Source organism: Drosophila virilis, chromosome 5 (assembly GCF_030788295.1).
Source record: "Drosophila virilis strain 15010-1051.87 chromosome 5, Dvir_AGI_RSII-ME, whole genome shotgun sequence".
In the NCBI taxonomy this organism is placed as follows: Eukaryota; Metazoa; Arthropoda; class Insecta; order Diptera; family Drosophilidae; genus Drosophila; species Drosophila virilis.
In genome coordinates this window covers 798771-821180 of record NC_091547.1, presented here as the reverse complement: position 1 = coordinate 821180, position 22410 = coordinate 798771, and the positions used below count along the sequence as shown (strand labels likewise).

Genomic DNA, 22410 nt, shown 5'->3' with positions numbered 1-22410 from the left:
ACACACACAGACATATAGACGCACAGCAAAAGTTGCAGCAATCTGCTAAATGTTGCTTATTTACATCAGCTGTAAACGTTGGATGAAGAGGAAGGGGGGAGAGGGGAAGGCGGAGACGTCTGCTGTCTGAAACTGGGTAACAAAATCAACAGCAATGCTAAATTGTTTAATTGAATTTACCGCAGATGCGCTTAAGTTGGCAGTAATTTAAGCCAAAGCCATGTAGTATTTTCTAAATGTATCTCACAGATATTTGTATATGTATCTGCACATCCTTGTTGCCATTGCCAGAGACAGGAACGTGCCAGCAGCTCAAGCACATGGGCTCGATTGTCGACGCAAATACAAATACAACAAATACTGAAAGCACATACATATACGAACGCACACACACACACACAAGCCGCAAAGAACAAGCATCATTTGCAATGCAATGAAATGAAATGTATCTATAAGCTACACGACAATGTCCGTCTGTGTGGAGTGTGTGTGTGGCTGTGCATTGGCAAGTGTTTTCTTCCTGTAACTATGCATTAAATTGAAAATGGCAAAGAAAGTGCTACGGAGCGCTGTTTCAATTGCTTTACCGATTGCTGCCGCCGGGTTCTAGATTTCTCCCGGGCCCAATTATGTGTGTGTAACCAGCGTGTGCTTTCATTTCTCAATTGGCCAGACTCGCCAGTTGCCAATTGCTCAATGTGTGCTTAATGCTGTTGATATTTAAGCTACAGTTTTTATTTATTTTTTTTTTTTTGCCTTTCTTCTTCTTTTTTTGTTGTATGTCAAAGTTCGTCGCGCTGCAAGTTGCAACATGCTTCATAGCCCGCTGCTAATTAATTTGTTTTTAGACTGCGACTCGCGTTTAGTTCATTAGTTGCTGTTTATTCTGTGGCATCAGCATCATTAGTTAACATTGACAATGCAATTGGGCAACTCACCACAGTACACTTTTTATACAGGGTATTATGATATTGTCACGAAACGTGTAACAATTACTTTGGGCTTATAGGTAAAATAGGAACCACCTCTCTGTGAGATTAAACTTGGGCTGCATGCTTAGTTTACTGTCAAGTCAGCGAGTTCTTGTCTAGGAAACTCGTGTGGTTTTTGAAATATCTGCAGCAAGTACAAACTTTGCTATGAGCCAAGAAATATATACAACTCTTGACCATGCTGAGCTCATGGCAGATATTCCTTCAAGATCTTGTCTAACAAACTCGTGTGGTTCTTAAGACATCTGCAGCAAATATAAATTTTCCAATGAGGCTTATGTAAAAACCAAAATATATGTTTACCTGAATAGGTTAAGATCAACGAAAAGTCTTTGACTTGGATCAGAATGTTGTATAAAACACTCGCTGAACGTTTGTTAGGGTATTCAACCTGCGGTTTTTTTAACTGTCAACTCTTCTTTCGTTTGATTCTTTGCAACACTACAGCGCATCTGCCTGGCCCAAAAGAATTAGCCAAAGCGGCTTCCAACACCTGAGCTCTTAGCTAAGAGCGCGCGTCGAGCAGCTTGTTGCGCATGCGCAGCCGGCTAACAATTTCTTAAGAGTATCGCGCTCTCTCTCTCTCCGTCTCACGCTCTTCGAGGTCTGCCGGTTACACGACGTCGTCATGATCATCATCGACATGATCATCATCATGATGATCATCTTGACCATTTGTGTGTGCTCGCGCGCGAGTTTCTGTGTGTGTGTGTGTTGTTGTTGTATTGCGTCTCTTTTGACTCGTGGAGCTTCCAACTTTTCTTTCTTGGCTTGAACTTCTTGGACTTTCTTGCCAGCATGCTTAAAAGTCTTTTGGAAGCGCCAAGACCGCATTCAGTACGCTTTGTGCGCTGCAAGCGTTTGGTACGTTGTAACGGAACTTTGTTTTTTAAAGCAACCCAAACCCAAGAAACGATATAAAAAATAAACAAATCGAAAACAAGACGTAAACAATATTTGGGCGAAAAAAAGCAAAAAAGGATGCAACTGTTGCCCATCAAGCAAAATGTGCGTGAATATAAAACGATTTTCTTAATTAAGAAAAAAAACCCAAATCGGCAAATTGAATAAAAAAGATAATAAATAAAAAAGGAAAACAAATTGTTTAATCGCATCTAAAAAAGAAAAATAAATTTTTTAAAAAAATAGTATAAATAAATAAAAACAGAAGTTGCTGATTGCAGCTCGCGCGAGTCACTTTAACAACTTGTTGTTGTAGTCGCTCAATTTTATTGTTGTTTATGGATTTGCTCGCTTTTTTATTTTATGAATTTCCGCTCTAACACGTTGCTGTAACTGCCACAGGCATCGCCACTGCCACTGCCGCAGCTACTGCTGCTGGCCACGAAGCGCGCCGCGTCAACAGGTAAGCTTCGCATTTAGCCAGGATTAACTTTGCTTAAACTGTGGCAACAAGTCAGCTGAGCGGCCAAATCTAGACCACAAGTCCCGAGCCAGAGTCCGGAGCACATAAATGCAAGTCAAGCCTTGGCCCCAGGTCCGAGTCCAACTCCGAATTCGAGTCCGAGTCCGTGTGTCAACAAAGCGGATTACTAAACAAATATTTACAAGCCTTCAATTGTTGTGTGTGTGTGTGTGTGTGTATGTAATATCCTTTTTTAATGCTGCTGATGCATCTGTTGCTGATGGCATATTTATTTTCAAATAAACTGCAGCAACAGTTGCCGCAACATTTTTGTTTTGGGCAACAATGTGGGAGCTTTCTGGCCTCATGCTGAAATAGTTAAAGGCCCAAAAACAGAGCGCGGCGCACAGGTGAAAAGAATGAAATGAAAACTTGTCTTTAATTAAAGAAAAGGAGCAAAACAAAGAACAAGCAACCGAGCGTAAAAAAACAAGTGCGGCAGCAGCAGCAGAAACAAGTAACACACACACACACACACGCAGCACACACACGCACACATAGAGCGGAAGACATGTAACATGAAAACAAGTTAAAATGCCTCAGCTACATTTGGTCAAGTTTACAGAGCCAAACATAAGCAAACAGTCAAGCAGAGCCAAGAACTGTAGAGTAGATAGAGAGAGGAGAGAGGAAGGGCTAGGGCATAGGCAGAGCGAGGTGATGTGAGGTGCGGTGCGGTGTACTTGGGCTGAGAGCTGTTGCAGGTTCCTAAAACGGCTTTTGTATGATTTTTAATGAACCTACTAAGAACTTGGCCAACTAACTAGCCAAAGCCCAAATCCCAGGCAGCCACTCAAACATAAACTAGCTTCGCTTTGGCCATAATATTCCATTATGTTGTTGTTGTTGTTGCTGCTGCTGTTCTTTTGGCCAAAAAATAGACGTTATTATAAAAGCAGAAAACAATGCGCAATATTTATGCAAGCATTAACAGGCAAATCCTCTACTCCGTCCGTCTGTCCAATTGTCCCTCTGTCTGTTTGTCTGTCTGTCTGCTGGGGTATTATGCTTAGCTGGAGTAACAAACTTAAGCTGACAGCGCCTGCTGGCAAATGTATCTACAGACTTTGAGTTACTTTCTAAATAGCATTTTACGTTTTGCCTGCCACCGAGATTAGTGCAGTTGCCAGTTGCAGTTGCCAGTTGCCAGTTGTTGCTGGCGTTGCCGTTGTTCTTATTGCGGTTGTTGTTGCGGTTAAATAAATAAGGCAACGACGTGCTCATAGTTTTGCCACAGCTCAGCAAATAAGAAGAAATTGCAATTCTGCCACAGCCACTGCCACTGCACCAGCAGCTACTGCTTAAATGTTGCAGTTGCTGCTGCTGTGATATTATAGATGCGTTCTGCTTGCCTTGCCAGCCCACTTCCTTTTTGGCCGCTGTTGCAGTTAATAATTGCCAGACAGATAGTCAGTCAATTTGCAGCGCCTTAATCAAGTCAAACGACAAGCACACAAACACTCGCACACACACACACACACACTCGCACACCCGTAAAGACCGCAACATAGCGGCTCATCTGTAATTTGAGCACTCGCACGAGTATCTTTTTATACATATTTTTTGCCCACCTCAAGCTGTGTTTGATTATGGCCAAAACGTGCCAGTTATCACAGCTGTTGTTTCGAGGCTTGGCCAGGCAAATAAATTTCTCAGTCAAATGCCATTTGACCACGCTGCAAAATCTTTGTGCTCAGCGGTGCATGACATAATAACCAGTTGGGAATAGGTCAAAGTTTAGAGCCAACTCTACAGGGAATGCAGTTGTCCTATCGCCACAAATCAGCCAATGCTGATGCTTATATATATCTTTTCTTTTTCTTCTTTTAATTTATGGAAATATGCTGTTGAGCTACTCGAAGCTTATGAAATTTACAGAATTGTTGGATAATATTCCATGTGAGCCAAATATATAAAGACTATGCCATAATAACTGTGAGAGCAAGGCAAATACAGAGGGGCCGAAGCACAATTGTGCATGGCCGTGGAATGCCAGACTAGAAGCAACAGATACCCTGTAATGAGCACATTTTTTCTACAATTTCCATTCACCAATAACTTCTGTTATTAGCTTCCAACATTTTTATAATTTTCGGCGCATAAAGTTATCATTTAAGAATCAAGATTGGAATTAAATTTGTTGTACTTGATGTGAAGTATTGGAATTGATTTGAAAAGTAAAATTTTTAAAAAGTAAATATTTATTTATTTAGATGGTACAAGGCCTTTTATAAAATATTTATTAAATCGAAAGGTCGCCATGATGTCCCTTTAACCCAGCGATATCCACCGTCAAACTTGCGCAACAAATCGATATATGTCGATATAGTGAAAGTTATTTGCCGGCAGACAAATTAAATTTCCAGAAAGTTTTACTATTTATTTGCGACTTCTTGGAGTTGCTAGATCACAGCTTTATAAAGACTCAGGCCAGTCCTGCCTATCAATCTTTGGCCTGACTGTAGTTGCCCTTCTTCATATACCCGCTTTAAATACGTGGAGGGTATACTAACTGAGCCTTTTATTGAGCAAAGCCAATATCATTCAAATATATCAACTAGAATAATAGCACATATGAAATACTGATATAAAAACTTTCAGCCAAGCGCATTTTCTGGTAGTCTTTTATGCATTCAGCACAACTGTCAAAAAGTAGTTTTCGCAAAAATAATCAGAAATTTTGCGTATAATTTATAAACAAATGAAATGAATATAGATTGCATTTTGCCGCAAACGAGAGAATGACAGTCTCTGTGGATATGGAGCTAGGCCCAGTTTTAATATGAACGTTTTCTGCTGTTTTCTTTGTGTTGCCAACTGCCATTATCTGAGCCAAGTTAAATATTGTGCTGCAGCATGCAGCAAGTTGTTGCTATACCCTGCACGTGGGCTAAGTAGAAGGATAGCTTGGTTTTTGTAGAGGTTTAGGTTTTTGAGCATGTCTCCAATTTTGAATGAAGGTTGGTTTTCATAGAACTCGAACAGATCCAAAATATTTCACTTTTGAATATAGTTTCCCTTTCTGAATCTAATTCTTAACTAAAATAATATCATGCCTTGGGCTTTTTCTGGCAATTTCATAAGATCCGACAACAAATTCCGAAGTTATTATAGAACATGCACAGCTGCTGCATACAGTATGTGTGTATGTATAGAAGATGTTTTTATAACGCTGCATAGGGGGTATCAGCACATAGGGCATGCCCAACTAGAGCTCTCTTACTTGTTGTGTCTGCTGCTGTCTCTGTGCAGGCAAATGGAGCAAGTTTTGCAACAACTTCGACAGGCAGGCAACAATTTTCTTTTTGTTAATTAAACGCAATTCTATTCATTAGTGTTGCACACACACACACACACACATACACACTCACACACACACACTCACTTGAATAGTGCTACAGATTGAGATAAAGACCGTGGCAGAGCGCGAGAGCCCGGCCCATTTGGATAGCTATGTAGCTCTGGCTATATAATTGGCGAAAATTATTTAATTATTATAAAGTGCAAGCTGCTTCCCAGCTCCCATCTCCGAGCTCCCAGCTCCCAGCTCCCATCTCCCAGCTCCGAATCAAAGCAGAATTCAGACGCTGAAGCGTCTTTGCCGCGTGTTAGAGCAACTTTTAACTGGGCTCCACTGTGGCAAGTTCTATTTTTGTTTTTAGTTTTTTAGCTTGCAAAAGTTTTGCTCCGCCAGAGTTATGGCTGTCGCTTTAGCTGTTTATTTGGCTGTTTATTTGCTGTCGTCTCGCTAGCAATTTCTTCAAGTATTGTTGCATTTCCAATGCCATAATTAGGCAAAATCTAATTTTGCAATCGCACGCCTCGCATATGCAAACCAAGCTCAGCCACTCGCATTGAACAATGCTGATGCACACTGGCAGCCTTTTTGGGGTGTACGTGGTCTGGGGGTTTTGGGGTTTTATGGTTTTGGATGTTGGCTTTTTGGGTTTACCACCCGCTGCCCGTGCTGAGTGCCATGTAATTAATTTGTGGCGCGCATTGTTGTTGACAGATGAACATGGCAGTTGCTGCTGCTGTTTGTTAACTTGATTAATTAAAATGCAGCAGCTTTTAATGGCAAGCGGCTGCATAGCGTGCACATTTGCCATAAGTTTGTTATGTGCCAGTTTATCAGCTGCTTATGCAATGAACAATGTCTTAACTCATCGTCTCAGCCCCAGAGACTCACTGAGATTCGAAAGTCTGCAGCTAAAACAAATGCAATATCGCAAGTAAGAGATAAGAAAGAACAAAACTAAAACGTAAACAATATTCTATTTCAATTTGCTTGCTTGGACATAAAAACTAGCTCAAAAGAATGGGCGCCGGTTCAAATCACACAAGGAATGCTCTTAGACAAAAGCCTTACAAACTGACAAGTAAAACACTATTTCAATTTTCCTTAAAAGAAAAACATCAGCTTAAAAAAGTTGCTAGTTCAAATCACCTAACTACTGCCTATAACCAAAGGCAATGCAAGCAGAGGGTCTACAAGTAAAATACAAAGTTTCAATTTTTCTTAAAAATAGCAGCTCCGATAAAAAGTAGCTGGTTCAAATCCTCTAGCTAGCCAGCAAACAGTAACCCACAGATTATCAAGCGTCTAAGAAAGGGACGTTTCACTTTTGGCTTGAATTCGAACCATGCTGTTGGCTCGAATCAACCCAATCAGTGGCTAAAATCGATCAATTTTATTATTTTTTGCATCTAGAGTGATTGAAATACAAACTTTTTTAAATGTAAAAAACTCTCGGTTTGCATAATTTAATCAAAAATCTAGTTGGCCATCAAAAACGGGCAGCCGCTGCTGCGAGCAGATTGCAGCACAACATTTTTGCCGTGTTGCACGTCAGTGGCAGCAATGAAAGTATGTTGGTTGCACAGTTTTTGGGGCACACAGGTTAATTTGAAAGCATCTAAGTTTTTGATGTGCTCGGGTACATAGTTTTCGACGGCGGGTGGCGGGAGGAAAGGGAAGCGAAGACGCCAAGCAGAAAACTCAAAACAACCAAAGCCAAAGCCGGCTCACCAACTGCAGCCTGACGTTGACTTGTGGCCATGTTGGCTGGCAGCTGGGAAGCACGACACACGAGCACACATACACCCACACACACACACACACACACACACACCAACATACACAGACACAGAAGAAGTCAGTCAACGTGCCACATGTCATGGGAACTTTGAGACGACGCGAAAAGCTCAAATAGTTTGCAACCAAAATGCAGAAAAAAAAAAAAAACAAAAACAAATACGTTGTGAAATCATGGGAGTGAAATATTTTACTTTGTTCATTGCACATTTATTAATAAAGATTTTTTCTTTGTTTTATTTTTGATTTTTTCTATTTTTTTCTATTTTTTTCTATTTTTTCTGTTTGTTGCCTTTTTTATGCGTCCAGCTAAAATTTTTGCATGCAGCTGCAGCCGGTTTGCTTCTGTGGAATTTTTAATTTAATTTATATATTGCATTTGGCCTCGCAAGACACGAAACTGAGACGCTGTTCTTTTAGCTGAAATTTTCTATTCGCGTGCCTGGCCAGCAATGCTTTTGGCCCAAAGACGAAGAGTCAAAAAGTGTACTGCTCTACAGGGCGTATACGCAATAAAAATACGTATACGAGCTTTGAGCATATATATGTAAATATATACAAGAAACTAGAATGATTTTAATGCAGATGGTAAAACTTTAGACACATAAAAGGACGCTCAAATTATAATACATTTATAATATCAGCAAATTGAATTAATAATTAGAATGTTATAAATACAAATACTAAAACTTTAGACACATAAAATAGCAATTTTTCTATAAATTTGAACTCAAACTACATAGTTTCATATCTTTCACAAAGTTATTGTTAATGTGTTTAATGCCCACGTTCTCAGTTGTCAGGCGAATTTTTTAAATATTATTATATACATATATGTACATTAATAATTCATATTATTATGCTAGTGCTACTATCAAATACTTAAGACTTCACCCTTATTTGAAACAAACAAATGCGTGGCAGAATACATGAACACACCGAGACAAGGGGTCAGTTGTCGTTTTTGTTGTGACTTTGAACTCTTGACACATTTGCCAGTTGGCTGTCAGAGTTGCCCGAAAAAGGGGTAATAGGTCATTGGGGAATTGTATGCTAAGCCCGAGCGAAAAACATTTGCCCCATGCTCACCACAACACAAGTTATAAGCCAGCTGCAGCTGCTGCTTTTATTGTTTAACATTTCGGGACCTTGTCTTTACATTGCTCGGCCTATGACCTTCAATTGAAAAAAAAAACAACATCAATTATGGCACACTAAATAATGTTATTAAGCCGCATTTAAGCGCATTATGGAGCGCTTGCATTTGCTTCTTTCTGTCCGTTCGCCACATTTGATTTTTAATTTTTAATTGATAACAATTGTATTGGTAGCTGGCATTACATATGGATATTTATTTTGTGGCACATGTGCAAAATGCGGTGCTTCAAATAATACAATAATAATAACAACTTTAACAATATGCTGCCGCCAGACATTTTATATATAAGTAAAAACTCGTTTTTTAATATATTTTTCTGGAATTTTATGCAATCACTTTCACAATCCATCAAAAGGGTCAGCAGCATAATAAACAAATTGAATTTTCAGCGCTTATAACAATTAATCATTGTAATTGATTTGCCACATTGTTGTTGCTATTGTTGTTGATAAATATATTGACTCGCCAAAAAGATACTCATTTAATAAGTGGTAATAATCATTATTTTTCTGCACATTAATTAACAATTTCAGAGGCTGCAAGTCACAGATAACATAAATGCTGTCTGATTAATTTGCAGCTGCCACAAAATGTGCATTTAACCGTGGTCTGCGTGTGTGTGTGTGTGTGTGTGTGTGTAAACATATTCAAAATGCTTTGCAACATGCATCAACATCATCATCATCTTCATCATCAACTACGTCGTCAACATCTTCAAGATGAGCATCATGAAATTCATGGCCCAATCGGCACTTGAGAGCACTTTTCCGTACATGTCCGGCGGCAACAATATGCCAAGCTAAACGCCGAGTGCTGTCCATAATCCATTAGAAAAAGTAGCAAATTATGATTTATTGCAGCTTAAAAGGGGCTGCAACGGTTGTAGGGGGCGTGCCCTGAAAGCCGCAAAGTGTGCGCTGCAAAGTATGCAGCAGCAGCAAAAGTCTTGGTACAACAAAAACCACACAAAAACACACAAACAAACCTTTTCTATGAAAGCTCTAAAAATTAATAATAACAAAAAAAAGCAAATAAGAAACTTGCAGGCGAGTGTAATGCACAGCACAATGCTCTATTTGCGGTTAAATTATGGACTTAATCAAGAGAGAAGAGCAGAGTCTACTTGCTTAGAGATCTGATGACTCTCGGACTGTAGGCCAAATGCGCAGTGGCTCTCAGACTGTAAAAATAATGCAATTACCTTAAAACTGTGACTTCGGGGCATATATTCTGAGCTCGAGCATAAGAGAGAGGCAGTTGATATTGTGCTTTAAAAACTGTTTAGTAAATACAACGACTCTCAGACTGTAATAAGAACGCAAAGTGTGAATCTCACAATCAGAATCTCTAAGAATATGCATTCAAGTTAAAGTCTCAAATTTAAATAGTATTTCAGAATTCGCATGGATATAGAAATCACAGCCAACAAATATGCCGCTCTTCACCTTTCTGAACAGTGCATTGAAAACTTTGGCTCATAAAAAGAAAGAGTATAAATCCTAAATGTAAAACTCTTGTAACATATTTATGGCCAGTCCAACTTTTGTGTAAATGCGTTGCGGCACATTGGCTCTCAAATTAAGTGGACGCCGTTCGCCATATTCGATGCACATGGCCCAATTAATGCTCTATTTATGACAGAGCCAAAAAAAAAAAAAAAAATTGGTAGCATTAGCCACAAAGGTCGCACGGTGATGGCTCAATTATACGCATGAGTAATGTGCGTATTGCGTTACTGCCACTGCGGCTGCCACTGTTGCTGCTGCTTCTTCTTTAACTTTTGGCCATGATTGCTGTGCATTAAGTTTTCCGCCTAATGAGCAACAAATTGGGCCAAGTTGTTGGTCAAACCCAATTGCGTTATGCATGCTAGCAGGCGGCCCAAGCAAGAGCTGCAGCATTCATTCGGTCAGTTGGTCAATCATTCAATCATTCATTCACTCATACACATGCTCATTGGCTTATTTACAGTTCTAGCAGAGCCAGAGCCAGAGCCAGAGCCAAATGCCACTTTAGTTAATAACTTTGACCGCAATACCAAAGAGCAACAGCCAGCCATTAGCATATGCTTAGCACCAGAAAGTACAAAAAAAAAAATACAAATATATTAAGAAAACTGAAAATCAAAAAGTCAAAAGCAAACCAGTTCTGTTCAATTTGACAATAGGTATAAGAACGTAGCGCTAACTCGCCCCGCCCATTAAATGGGTCAAATGAGTTTAATTTCAGAATAGGTGCAAGAACTTGGCGCTAAATTGCTGCGCTTAAATGGGTCACAGAACTTTTCCCATTGATGGTTTTTCATTCAATCTATTTTTTTTCTTTTTTTTTCGCGTACTTTGCACTACTCATAAAAATAGGGTTATGAGTAGTTTGAGTATTTTTGTGAATTTCACACGCTTTTAACGGGGGGAAAATTAAAAAAAAAAACAACAACAAGAACCAAACTAATTAAAGCCAGACAAAAGGTGTGAGGAATGCAGCTAAGAAATGAGCACGCAACGGGCCAGTTATATCTATTCACATGCCAGATGTAGCTGTATCTTGTATCTACAGCTGTGTATCTGTATCTGTGAAATTGAATGACTCGACAGCGAAAGGCGCATAATCAACCATAATGACAAAATTACTATATTTAGTATGCTAAAAATCGGTCAAAGTGTCAGTGGGTTGTCAGCGGCTGCCTTCATTAGCACCACACACACACACACACACACACACACACACACACACACACATACGCACACATGTACGTCTCCAGACTGACCATCATTTTGCTCTCACTTTAGCCAAATAACGCCTGCGACAATCGCATGATATTGCAAATTTTTTTTTATAATTTTTTATTTTTTATTTGGTTTTTTTTTTGGCATTAACTTCTTTTCACCTGAAGATGACCGAGTGGAAACAGCCTCCGGCTAGTGTCTGCGGCTACTGCGTGACCAATACATGAAAATCTCTTCAACACAATTTATGAGTGTATTCAGACTGAACTCTTCTTCTTCTTCTACTTCGCCTTCTTGTTATTTATTTCCAGCCAAGCAACTTTCATTTTTGCTGCCGTAGAATATCAATAGAAAAATGCTTGATAGATAGTTCGACAAGAAAAAAAAAAGCGTATCAATAGTCTATTGGCATATTTGTCTGTGCCAGTGTGTGTGTGTGTTTGTTTTTATAGCACTTTATTTAGTCCGCTTTGCGCACTTGACTCGCACTCGCACTCGCACCGCATCACAGCCCCGCGCGGACAGCTGAAGTGTGCTTGTGCTTGTTGTGTTGTCTAGTGTATTTTGACGCGCTTCGAACTGTGCGTGTGTGTGTGTGTGTGTGCGTGCTTGAGAGTGTCTGAAGTGCGGCAATTACTAGGCGCGATACACAATGATGCAAGCCAGTCAGTTGCAGTAACTGGCTTTTACTGGCGCTGCGACTGCTGCTGCTGATTAGCTTTTATCACTCAATCAATTTTGTATAGAAGCGATTTCTTAAGCACAAAGCTGATCTTCAGCCAAATCAGCTTAAAGTGTAAATTAAGAGAGCCAACAATGCGCAGCAACAACAACAAGAACAACAACAGCTTTAATGCTGTTGATTCTGTTCTTCACGTTTTTTTTTTTTTCTTCTCGTGTTTTTTCGTTAACGTTATAAAAATTGAAAGCTACGCATTCAGGTGACCCACATTCGCTCAACAGCAGCAGCAGCAGCAGCAGCAGCAGCAGCTGCTTGTTTGGCGTGTTTAGTGTTTGCCGTGCGGACCATGTTCTTAGCCCCAAAAATCTGTCGATGTTCGGTTAAAACAACAACAGCAACAACATTAACAGCAACAGCAACAACTTTAACAGCAACAGCAACAACAACAAAAACAGTTACTGTTACCAACTGGCAGTTATTTTTTGTTGCTCTTCTCTCTGCAATCTTCTTTTGCATACCCCTGCTGCGGGTATTTTTATTTTTGTCACGATATATGTAACGCATAGCAGAGAGATATATGTCTACACATATATATACATAAATATATACATGATCCGTAACGACATGCGAGTCGACTTAGCTGTGAACGTCATTTAAAACGAGTGCTTACCAATAAAATCTTGGCATAAAAAGCTTTCAACCTTGAAAGGGTATTTAATCATCAGCGTGTCCAAAGTTAACTGTTCTTTCTTCTCTGCTTTCTGACATGAAATCAATCTCTTACTCTCTCTACACTGCCCTCTCTTCTTCTCCCCCACAACACTCTTCAGACGAATCACGCTGCTACGCGCACAATTTGCGCGTTTCAATTCTTGTAGTCCGTGTCTTTTTTTATATTTCGTGTTTTTTTTTTTCCTTATACTTTTTGGCTTTTAATTCGCTTCTTTTTTTTGCACGCTCACCCGGCCGGAATTTTAAATAATACATTTGACGCTTTCATTTTAGCTAAATTGCTGCCGGCAAACGCCTACCTCTTGTGTTGTTTTTTCCTTCCCATTTCGTCTGCTACGTTTTTTGTAGGGTTTATTTTTTATTTGCCGTTGTCCATCTTTTTTGGCCAGTTGAAATGTCATCATTAGCTTTGGTCATTTTTTTGATTGAACTTCAATTAGCCGGGGCCGACACTCGCATTTTCACAAGACACTTTTCACTTTTCTATTGATTAAATTTTTGATTGCGAAAGTGTCGCAATTCACAGTTAATTGCCTTTAAATTTATTGAAGGGGCCGCGGTCAGCCGCTTGACACTTGCTGCTGCAACTCATTTTATGTTGCTTGTCGTAAATTCGCTACACTTTAATAACTCACACTGCACACTTTACGTTTTGTACTTATGGAAATTACATTTCTCTTTCTTTTTGTTTGCAGATGCACGATTTAACATTGAAATGTTTGTTCTGCTAATTAATTAGCTACACACGGTATGTAGAAACTGTATGCTTTTAAGAATTGAATGGTGGAGGGGGTGGGGGGGTGTAATTTGTGGGTATTCCATTCCTTGTTCGTGCCGGTCACACTGATCCCGCGCTATCGATAACACTCGCATGAGCAAGCCAAGCGAAAGCAAGAAATTACGTCATTTAAGCACGTCAAAGTAGAGGTTCACTGAGAGACCTTGATTACTATTGAAATCTATTGTGACCCAATGATATGCATAGCATTCTCCAAAGGAAATTTGTGCGTGTGAGAGGGCAAGAGCTAAAAGTGACGTCACTTAAAATTGACTTCTCTGAGAAACATTAATTAATTACTTTTAAACTCTATTGTAGCCATTAACTTAATTAATATTTTACAAAATACAAACACATATATTCAGAATTTTCAAGAACAAGCTCTCATTTTATGCATGTTTCGATATAATAAACATCTATGCTGGGCTGATCTAAAAACGTTACTTGTTTATAATTATTGACCATGGTTGATTATTATTATTTGGCCCAGTCTCACATTGGTTGTAATTATTTTTGGCATTTTTGGCTTTAGTCAAGCTCAAATGTTTGCCAAATGTGAGATATTTGCCGAAATTGCATTTAAATAGACAATTATTGTCCATGACGAATATTAAATGCTCTGCAGCTTTTGTGTTCCTGCAACTCGACCTACTCAATTCATAGTTTTTAGTTACACTCGGTTTTTCATCAAAGCTTTTGGGCAACCGATTCTCAGATAATTGGCTCTACATATCGGTATATATATATATATATACAGATATATGTACTCCGTGTAGTTTTTGGAGCCTGCGGCTTTGCCAATATTCTATTTCCAGTAGACAGCATGTTGCCAAAACCCATTTTTATTGAAAAGCAACGGGCAGAATTTTGGCCAGCAAAATTATTTGCAAATATCAGTGAGCAAAAAACGAGTGCCACGCCCCGTGCACCAAATGCATATCAAATACATGAAGAGAAAAAAACTACAACTACATATATACACGGAACAGAAAAACTCTATATTACAACAACACGAACAATGCCAAACGAAATGTTGAACAAAATCAAACAATATTCGCTCATTGAGCTCTTAAGCCGATGAGAACACACTGTACCGAGTACTATGAATACTGAGTACTAAATGTTGAGTACTAAATGCTGAGTACTCAATGCGACAGCGAGCACATGTCATTTCGTATACCCTGTAAAAAAAAAAAAAGAGACAGTCAGAAGCTATCTAACGCAACCTTCTAACTAAGTAGACTCTTCGATCTGGTTGAAAATTAACGGTGTATACCCTCTTTTCGGTAAGGAGTTATTCAAATACCCTACGCATTCATCATTCGATGAATTTATCGATAAGCATTAAAGTCGATAAGCGATAACATGAATTTTAAGAAACTTTCTAGTTTTGCTTTGGTTTAAAGTAAGTTCCAAGTTTCAAGTCAATTTTGGAGGGAATTTGTTTAGTCGTTCACTCTCGTCAGCCAAGTTCTTAGTTGGGTTTTTTGTTCCCATTACTTTGATGTGGAAGCCAGGCAGTAAGAGCCAAAAAATAAATACACCAAAATTGTTGTCTGTCATTCGTCAATTTATGGATGTGATTTTGATATTGGAAATTGGTAACAGAGCTCTTTAATATAGGAGTAAAAACACACTGGACCAAAATGTGTTACTTTGTTTCTTTTTGCAGCTCAACAAAGACAATGCGTAAATGATACGCGTGCAGCAACAATTTGCAGTGTTGGAAAATACGTTTGCCAGCTCGAGTGGGCCCAATTAGATAGCTCGATTCTTATTAGCCATAATCAACACCAAATTTTACATGCCGATACATGATTACGGCATATTTGAGTACTCGTAATAACGGTACTCATGTATGCTATAAGTACTCATTGGTTAATGGGGAAAAGCTCATGCAGTTCATAAAATATTTTGCGATTTTTAATCAAATTTTTGCATATACTCGAAAATATTTCGTTTCATATGGCGTGGGTTTGTTGCATGCAACAGTTAATTCAACAAATCAGTAGAATTTTGTATGCATATTTTAGCATTTGCGGTTGCAATCGGGCATATTGACATTGTGTACAAAAATCGAGTATGGGCAAAACAGAAAAATAAAGGGATGTTCGCATAAATGGGAATTTTACTAACGAACTGTTAGATTTACATTTGTTGATGGACAAACAAAATAAATAAAAGTGTGCAAGTAAGCAAGCAGAAAAAAAGATGGAAACAGGCTCACTCGACTGAAAGATGCCCTGCAGGCCAACAGCAGGCAATAGCAAAAAAGCGCAGAAAACAGTTTTTGGGAATAAAAAAACACTTGCAATTATAAAAGCCGAAAAATAAAACAGCAGCAATAATTGCTGGACTGGAAACTATAAATGAGTTTCTTATATCCTTTTGAGCTTCTGTAGCAAGTAAATTAGATCTTGACTAGAAAATACCCTGTAGGCGATATAAAAAAACGTCCTTTTAAGTTTCTAAGCTGTTGTTGATATATTTTTGGTTTCTTAGCCAGTTTTTGACTAGAAAATAGCCTGTACACAACCTAAATGAGCTTCCTCTTAGTTAAGAGTTAAATACTAGACTAGATAATACCCTGTACGCGATATATACGAGCTTGTCGAACTTTTTTAATTGATTTTCGGGTTCTTAGCTAGATCTGGACTAGAAAATACCCTGTAGGCGCTATAAGGCATCTTCTTTATTAGTTCTTAAGCTGCTCTTAATTTGTTTTATGTATTCGTACTAGTAAATACCCTGTAGTGAGTAAGCTTTTTATTAAGCTGAGTTTCAGGACTGTGATTATAAATATTATAAACTTGAGCTGAGCATAAGTCCTGTTATACACACACTTAGACAACTGAAATACCCTTTTGCAGCCTTATGTACAGGGTATTAAAACACATAACTACACACTTACCCTGCTTGATGCGTGTGCGCGTGTGAGTGTATGTGTTTTTGGCTAATGAAGCTATTAGTGTTGGCCTTGTTATTGACCATTCATCGCTCAGCCTGTATATATATTCTATATTTTTTTCTTGCTCTGTGCTGGGGGCAACCATTTGACGGGAAATGCCCATTTTCCGCAGTCGCCGCAACAACAAAAAGGAGCATTTTTTACTTGATTTAGCAGGCGCGTTGGCAACAACAATACAACAATACAAAGAGTCGAAGCAAATGCCGAAAGTTGTATTTATTTTTATGTTTTGCTCTTGTTGTTGTTGTTGTTGCTTTTTGTAGCTAGCTGGAAAAGTTGATGGCAGTTGGCTGATTTCTGTAGCATTTCCGTTGTGTTTCATTTTAATTTTCATAGTCGGAAAAGTGCTTTTGACCATTTGCACTGGGTATGTAAAGCGAATTCGAATGGAATGAAATGAAATAAAATGTTTGACTATTGGCGGAAGTGTGCCATAAGTTTATTTCTTGTGCGGCCATTTTGTTTGCCTATATATGTATATATATATACATATATGTGTGTGTGTGTGTGTGTGTTGTGCTTGACATTTAGTTTTGCGTTCGACAGTTGGCGCTGAGTTTTTGCTCATTGGCTTTTATGCGCCATAATGTTACGGAAATTGTTTAACTTTTTTAAAGATATAAATATTTAATTCAAATGTCGCCCCGCACAGACCATGCCCACATTTCGAGCAGGGAGTGTTAACTGTTGCTGCTGCTGTTGCCGTGTTCAATTTACAGTTTGAACTTTGCACAAGGACCTCGTCGAGGTCCTTCCGGCTGGGCCTCACACGCCAGCAGCTGCCGGGCGGCCATTAATATTTTTCAACTATTTGCATAAATTAATGTGCGCCCAAAATGTTGGCCAAAATATGCTTGCAGCAATTTGCAATCGACTACTGGGCGAGAGGGCGCACTCGCACACACACACACACACACACAGAGAGAGTCCGGTGCGCGTTTTAATAGCGATTTAAAGCGCTTCTCTTTGAATTTCGAGCCAGAAACTTTGGCCCGCATGAATTTCGTATTGCAATCGCACATTCGCCTTGGGCGCATATTACTTTAGAAAAGTTTAGCCAACATATATTTTAATACCACATGCACATAATTTTTCAGTGTGTGAGTGCGCGGTGGGCGTGGCTGTGCCCAAAAAGTGGGCGGCGCTAATTTCCAATTAGTTACAAGCAGCGCAAGCCAAAGGTGAAATTGTGTCAGCTGCTGCTGGTGCTGCTGCAGCTACTTTTGCCTGACACCCCCCAACCCCTTGCCCGGCCACAGTCCACCCTTGTCTCTCATGTCCTGCACATTCATTATGCGTTCGGGCTGCAAAGTTTTCAGTCTGCCCACAGTAGTCACTGACTGAAGCTGAGTGGGGCGTAGTTTAACACAAATATTTCTCTTTTATCATTTTCATATATTCAAAAATTAAGAATTTACGCAAAATATGTTTGAACTCAAATCTTGTTAACATCATATACAATACAATTCTATAAATTTGAGTTAAAAGAATGCATTAAAGCTTGTTAATAATTAAGATAAATTAAATTTTAAATATTTGTATTCCACGTAAACATTGAATATAGGTAAGGAGGGTATAAAGTTTTCGTGCCAATGTATATAACAGACAGAAGGAAGTATCTGTAACCCAATAAAGTATATATATTCAATTCAATCAATTAAAAAAATAAAAATATATGAAAAAATAAATATGTATTAATATTCCAACTGCAATTGCCTACAATGAGTAAATAGCAGAGAAACTAACTGTACTTAATAGTACTTAAATACTTTAGATTTGTTAGGCAAGAATTCAATTTACACTCAGTGCACAGGTACACGCTCCAGTGTGTGTATGTGAGTGTGTGGTTAATTGTGTGTGCGGATGTGTGTGTGTGTGTGTGTGTATGTGTGGGTGTGTGCTGGAAAATGAGTTGACTGGTAATTGAGTTTTTAGTAGCTGTTAGCGGTGGCACACCAGCTCTTTGCGACACTTAGTGGCGCATACACACTGCCACACACACACACACACACACACACACATCTACACTCTCTATTACACATGTGTTTGTGTATGCGTGTGTCAGTTTTTAGACCAACAGCAGCAGAGGCAGCAGCACCGCCCAAGCAGCAGCAAGGGTGCATTGTAGCGCAAATTAACTACATATGTATGCGCACACACACACACACACGCGCGTGCACACACACACATGCCCAAAAATCTGGCAGGCAGCAGCCTGAAAATGCAAGTTAAAGTTTCCTCAGAGGCGCAACCAAATCAAATTTGCACCAAAAACCAAAGGTAAACTTTGCACGCAGCTCTGGCGGACATTTGCCTGGCGCACATACACGAGTATCCATGTGTGTGTGTAAGTGAGTGTGTGTGCAACCACACTCACACATTCACACACTCACACACACACACGTACACACACTAGTGCGAATTCGCACGTCGCTTATTTGGTAATTTACGCGAGTGCGAAAATGCGTTGCGTGTGTGCCTAACAGCGCGTGTGTTTCTATATAACTGTGTGTGTGTGTGTGTGGGTGTGTACATGTGAGCCTCATCAACTTGTACACACACACACACACACACACACAAAAAGCCAGACAGACACACGCACAGCTGCCTTAATTAAGTTATCAAGACATTTTGGCTCAAATGCAAAACTGCATCTTGTCAGCCGCAATAAATTCGCATAATAAATGGCGAGAGTTTAACTGTGTCAACAGCAGCCATCTCACAAAGTGCATCTGTGTGTGTGTGTGTGCGTGTGTACTGCCATTTTCTATTCACAAATTTGGCATGCAAAACTGCAAATGCAAAAAAAAAAAAGGTTTAAGAAGAAGAGAAAAAAGCGCTTCACCTGCACGTAAAATGTTAAACAGCGGGCTAATGTCCAAAGAGCTGCACAAAAGTGGCCAAAATTGTGCCGCAGGCTAAAGGACACGGGCAGCTGTTGCTGACGTCCAATGTTGCAGCGGCAGCAGCAAAGGCAGCGGCAGCGGCAGCGACAGCAGCAGAGGCAACCGTCAGCAACAGCAACTGAATATAACAAAAATTATGCTAAATAGGTAAAGCAGCTTTCACGAAACTGAAACTCAACAGCGAGCACTAAATTATGAGTGGGTGGGCCGTGTGGGCGTGGCCAAGTTGGCCAACTAAACGGCAATGTCAATGCGGGTCAACAGCAGCAGCAGCACAGCAGCAGCACGGGCGAGTCAGCAGCAGCAACTGCGGCTCCTGCTGCCAAAACGGTTCACGAACTAGTTGAAAAAACAAGCCAAAGTGTACGACTTTTAAATACCCTGCCACCATGTTCAAAATCTCAAATCTCCCACTCTTATGCAAATATATTCAATTCAGCTGCAGATTCTAATCAAGATTATATATATTTATATATATTAAATGGTTTCTGCGTGGACTTCTGCTGTCTGTTACATACATTTGTACCAATCCTCTATACCCCTTCATACATATTTTCTATGAAAACTTTTAATGATCTGGCAACGCTTGCGGTGAAGACAGAGTTAATCGATCAAAAACAGCGCCAAATGGAAAACTTTGTTCACAGCTAATTAAAAGACAACACATGACTTGCAGCGCTTCTCAATTGCTATACTAAGTATTTAAAGACCATTAAATGCATATATAGACATAGATACATACATACATGCATAGAGAGATACATACAAACTGCTTTAAAAAAAAAATAGTGACTCAAATACCATTGATCTCAAAGATAATTTAAGCACTGCTATTAACTAGTTTCGTAAATTACTAATTATTTTATCTCCTTTTCGCTGCGAAGCATCTAACATTAAAAGTAAACCAATTACAGTTCTAATGCTGATAAGGAAACTTCAATATGTTGGCTTCGAATTTTTTGATTCATTGCGCATATACTTACATATAGACATATATGCATACATACTTATGTACGCATATACATACATGCCGACATACATGCCCACATATGCATATGCAACTACCAACGTACTTGCGTGCATACACACACATTCATAAGGTCATTTACCGCAAGCACTCTACACTGAATACTCTTCCTTCTCTTTGATTCCTGCAAGCAGTGCAGCTCGTCTCGGTCCCACACATGTCGGCGGGCGCATTATCACTTTCGCCCTTATTTCTCCTTTACATCAAATATTACAGGCTAAGCTTAGCAAGTTCTTGCTCGCTCGTACTCATATATAAGGTACTTTTTCTCTTATACTTCTGTATTCTTGCAAGTAGAGCTCGCTCGCACATGCACATATTATTATAGAAGTACACTGCAACTTTTGCTTAGACCGAATCGAGCTTCAGAACAAAAAAAATGGCGAGGCTAATCTTTGTCCTCTACAATTTAAGGCTGCGTTTAAAGCCATCATTAGGCCATGGTTGAAATCTACATAAATGTTCGCACATTTTGGCTGCGTTTCTCTGGCGCTTATCTCTGTGGCTCAAATGATATGCGCAGTAGTGAAAGGCGGGGGTGTGGCAAATATCCCCGCTGGGTATTTGTCACCAGTAGTTGGCCAACGACAATTGTGACAGCAAATAGAAACTTATCTGCCGGCACGCGTTTAACGGCCACATGGCCGGGCCACCACTTGGCCAGAGCGCCAACCTGGCCAAAATGCTAAGCCCAGGCGATGATATTCGCTGCAGATTCACATGAAAAATGTTCGCACATACCTTTTTCGCCTTTGGCTCTAAAGCTGCTGACTGTTAACACGCTCGCTTTGGCTTGCTGGGACAGAGCTGGGGTTGCGGTACTGCAGAAGTGGGGGCGGGGCCAGGAGCTGGGTTTTGGCCAGAATGCGATGATTCTGCCTGGCTGCCCGGCTGCCTGGGCTGCCTTGTGTTATGCTCCTCTGCATTGGTTTTGTTTGCTGTCTTGATAGCGCTCTGCGAACAGCTCCCTCCAGCAGCTGCCTTCATGTAAGTGAAAAACAAAAATAAAGCATTGAGGGAGCTGCTTTAAACGGCACGCCGAACACTGAATGCCCTGTTCTTAAAAACTTCTTTTCGACCTCTGTTTCTTAAGAAGTTCGCTTTGAGACGGGCTAGCAGATGTAAAATTTTGTATTTCCCGAATTAGGTGATAATATTTTGATAAGGAGAAAATGTACGCCTTTGAAATTTAATTTGTGACCAATTCTCTGTTATGCTATGCTATATTATATAGTAGCTTAATTTTTTTTAATAGAGAATATAAAGCTTTCGAATGATCTTCCCTAGAACAACTATTCAATATAGATAAGATATGGCGCACATTGCGATAAATAATTGTCGAGTTGGGTCAAGATTAAAAAAAGAAAACAAGTTTTTGGTGCAAAAACTATAATTTTTATAAGCATAAAAGTTATAGTTGTCTTATCCGTAATGCTTGTACATTTTTCGACATATTCTGCAATAGACAGTTGGAATTACGTATAGTTTGACGACGTTGGGTTTATAACTGAGACATCAGATTGCAGAAGCAGGAACAAATAGACAGAGACTTCTTTCACAGGCCGTTACATATTCCATGACAAAATTCAAAGGGCCTTAGGAGGAGTATTTTACAGGAAGCAGTGCCCGCATCCGCACCTGCCTTTCACTTTATCTACAATTGTGTGTGTGTGCCAGTGTGTGTGTGTGTGTGTGTGTGTATGCTCTCATGTTTAATAGACGCCACTTGCAGAAACTGCTGCTGCTGCTGCCGTTCGCTCTGTGGCAGCGTGTACTGTACAATCATACAAAACTGCCGCTGGGCCAAGTGTAGCATATTTTTTTACGGCCAAATGATGATGCTCTCAGAGCTGAGGTTGTTGTTGTCGTTGTAGTTGTTGTTGTTGTTGTTGCAGAAATGTACAATAAAAAATTGAAAA

The 22410-nt window shown here is 39.6% G+C and overlaps 1 protein-coding gene across 3 annotated transcripts in view; it reads left to right on the top strand.

The window, feature by feature from the left end:
* Positions 1-1819: 1819 nt before the first annotated feature.
* Positions 1820-22410, top strand: part of LOC6635867 (mucin-2) — a 49750-nt gene continuing 29159 nt past the window's right edge. Inside the window, exons 1-2 of one of the 3 annotated variants that reach the window (XM_070210015.1) lie at positions 1820-2358; positions 13508-13560. The gene's annotated coding sequence lies outside the window, so the exon portion shown is untranslated. The remainder of the gene's footprint in view (positions 2359-13507; positions 13561-22410) is intronic. The other 2 variants (XM_070210016.1, XM_032436461.2) reach the window with 2 other exon arrangements.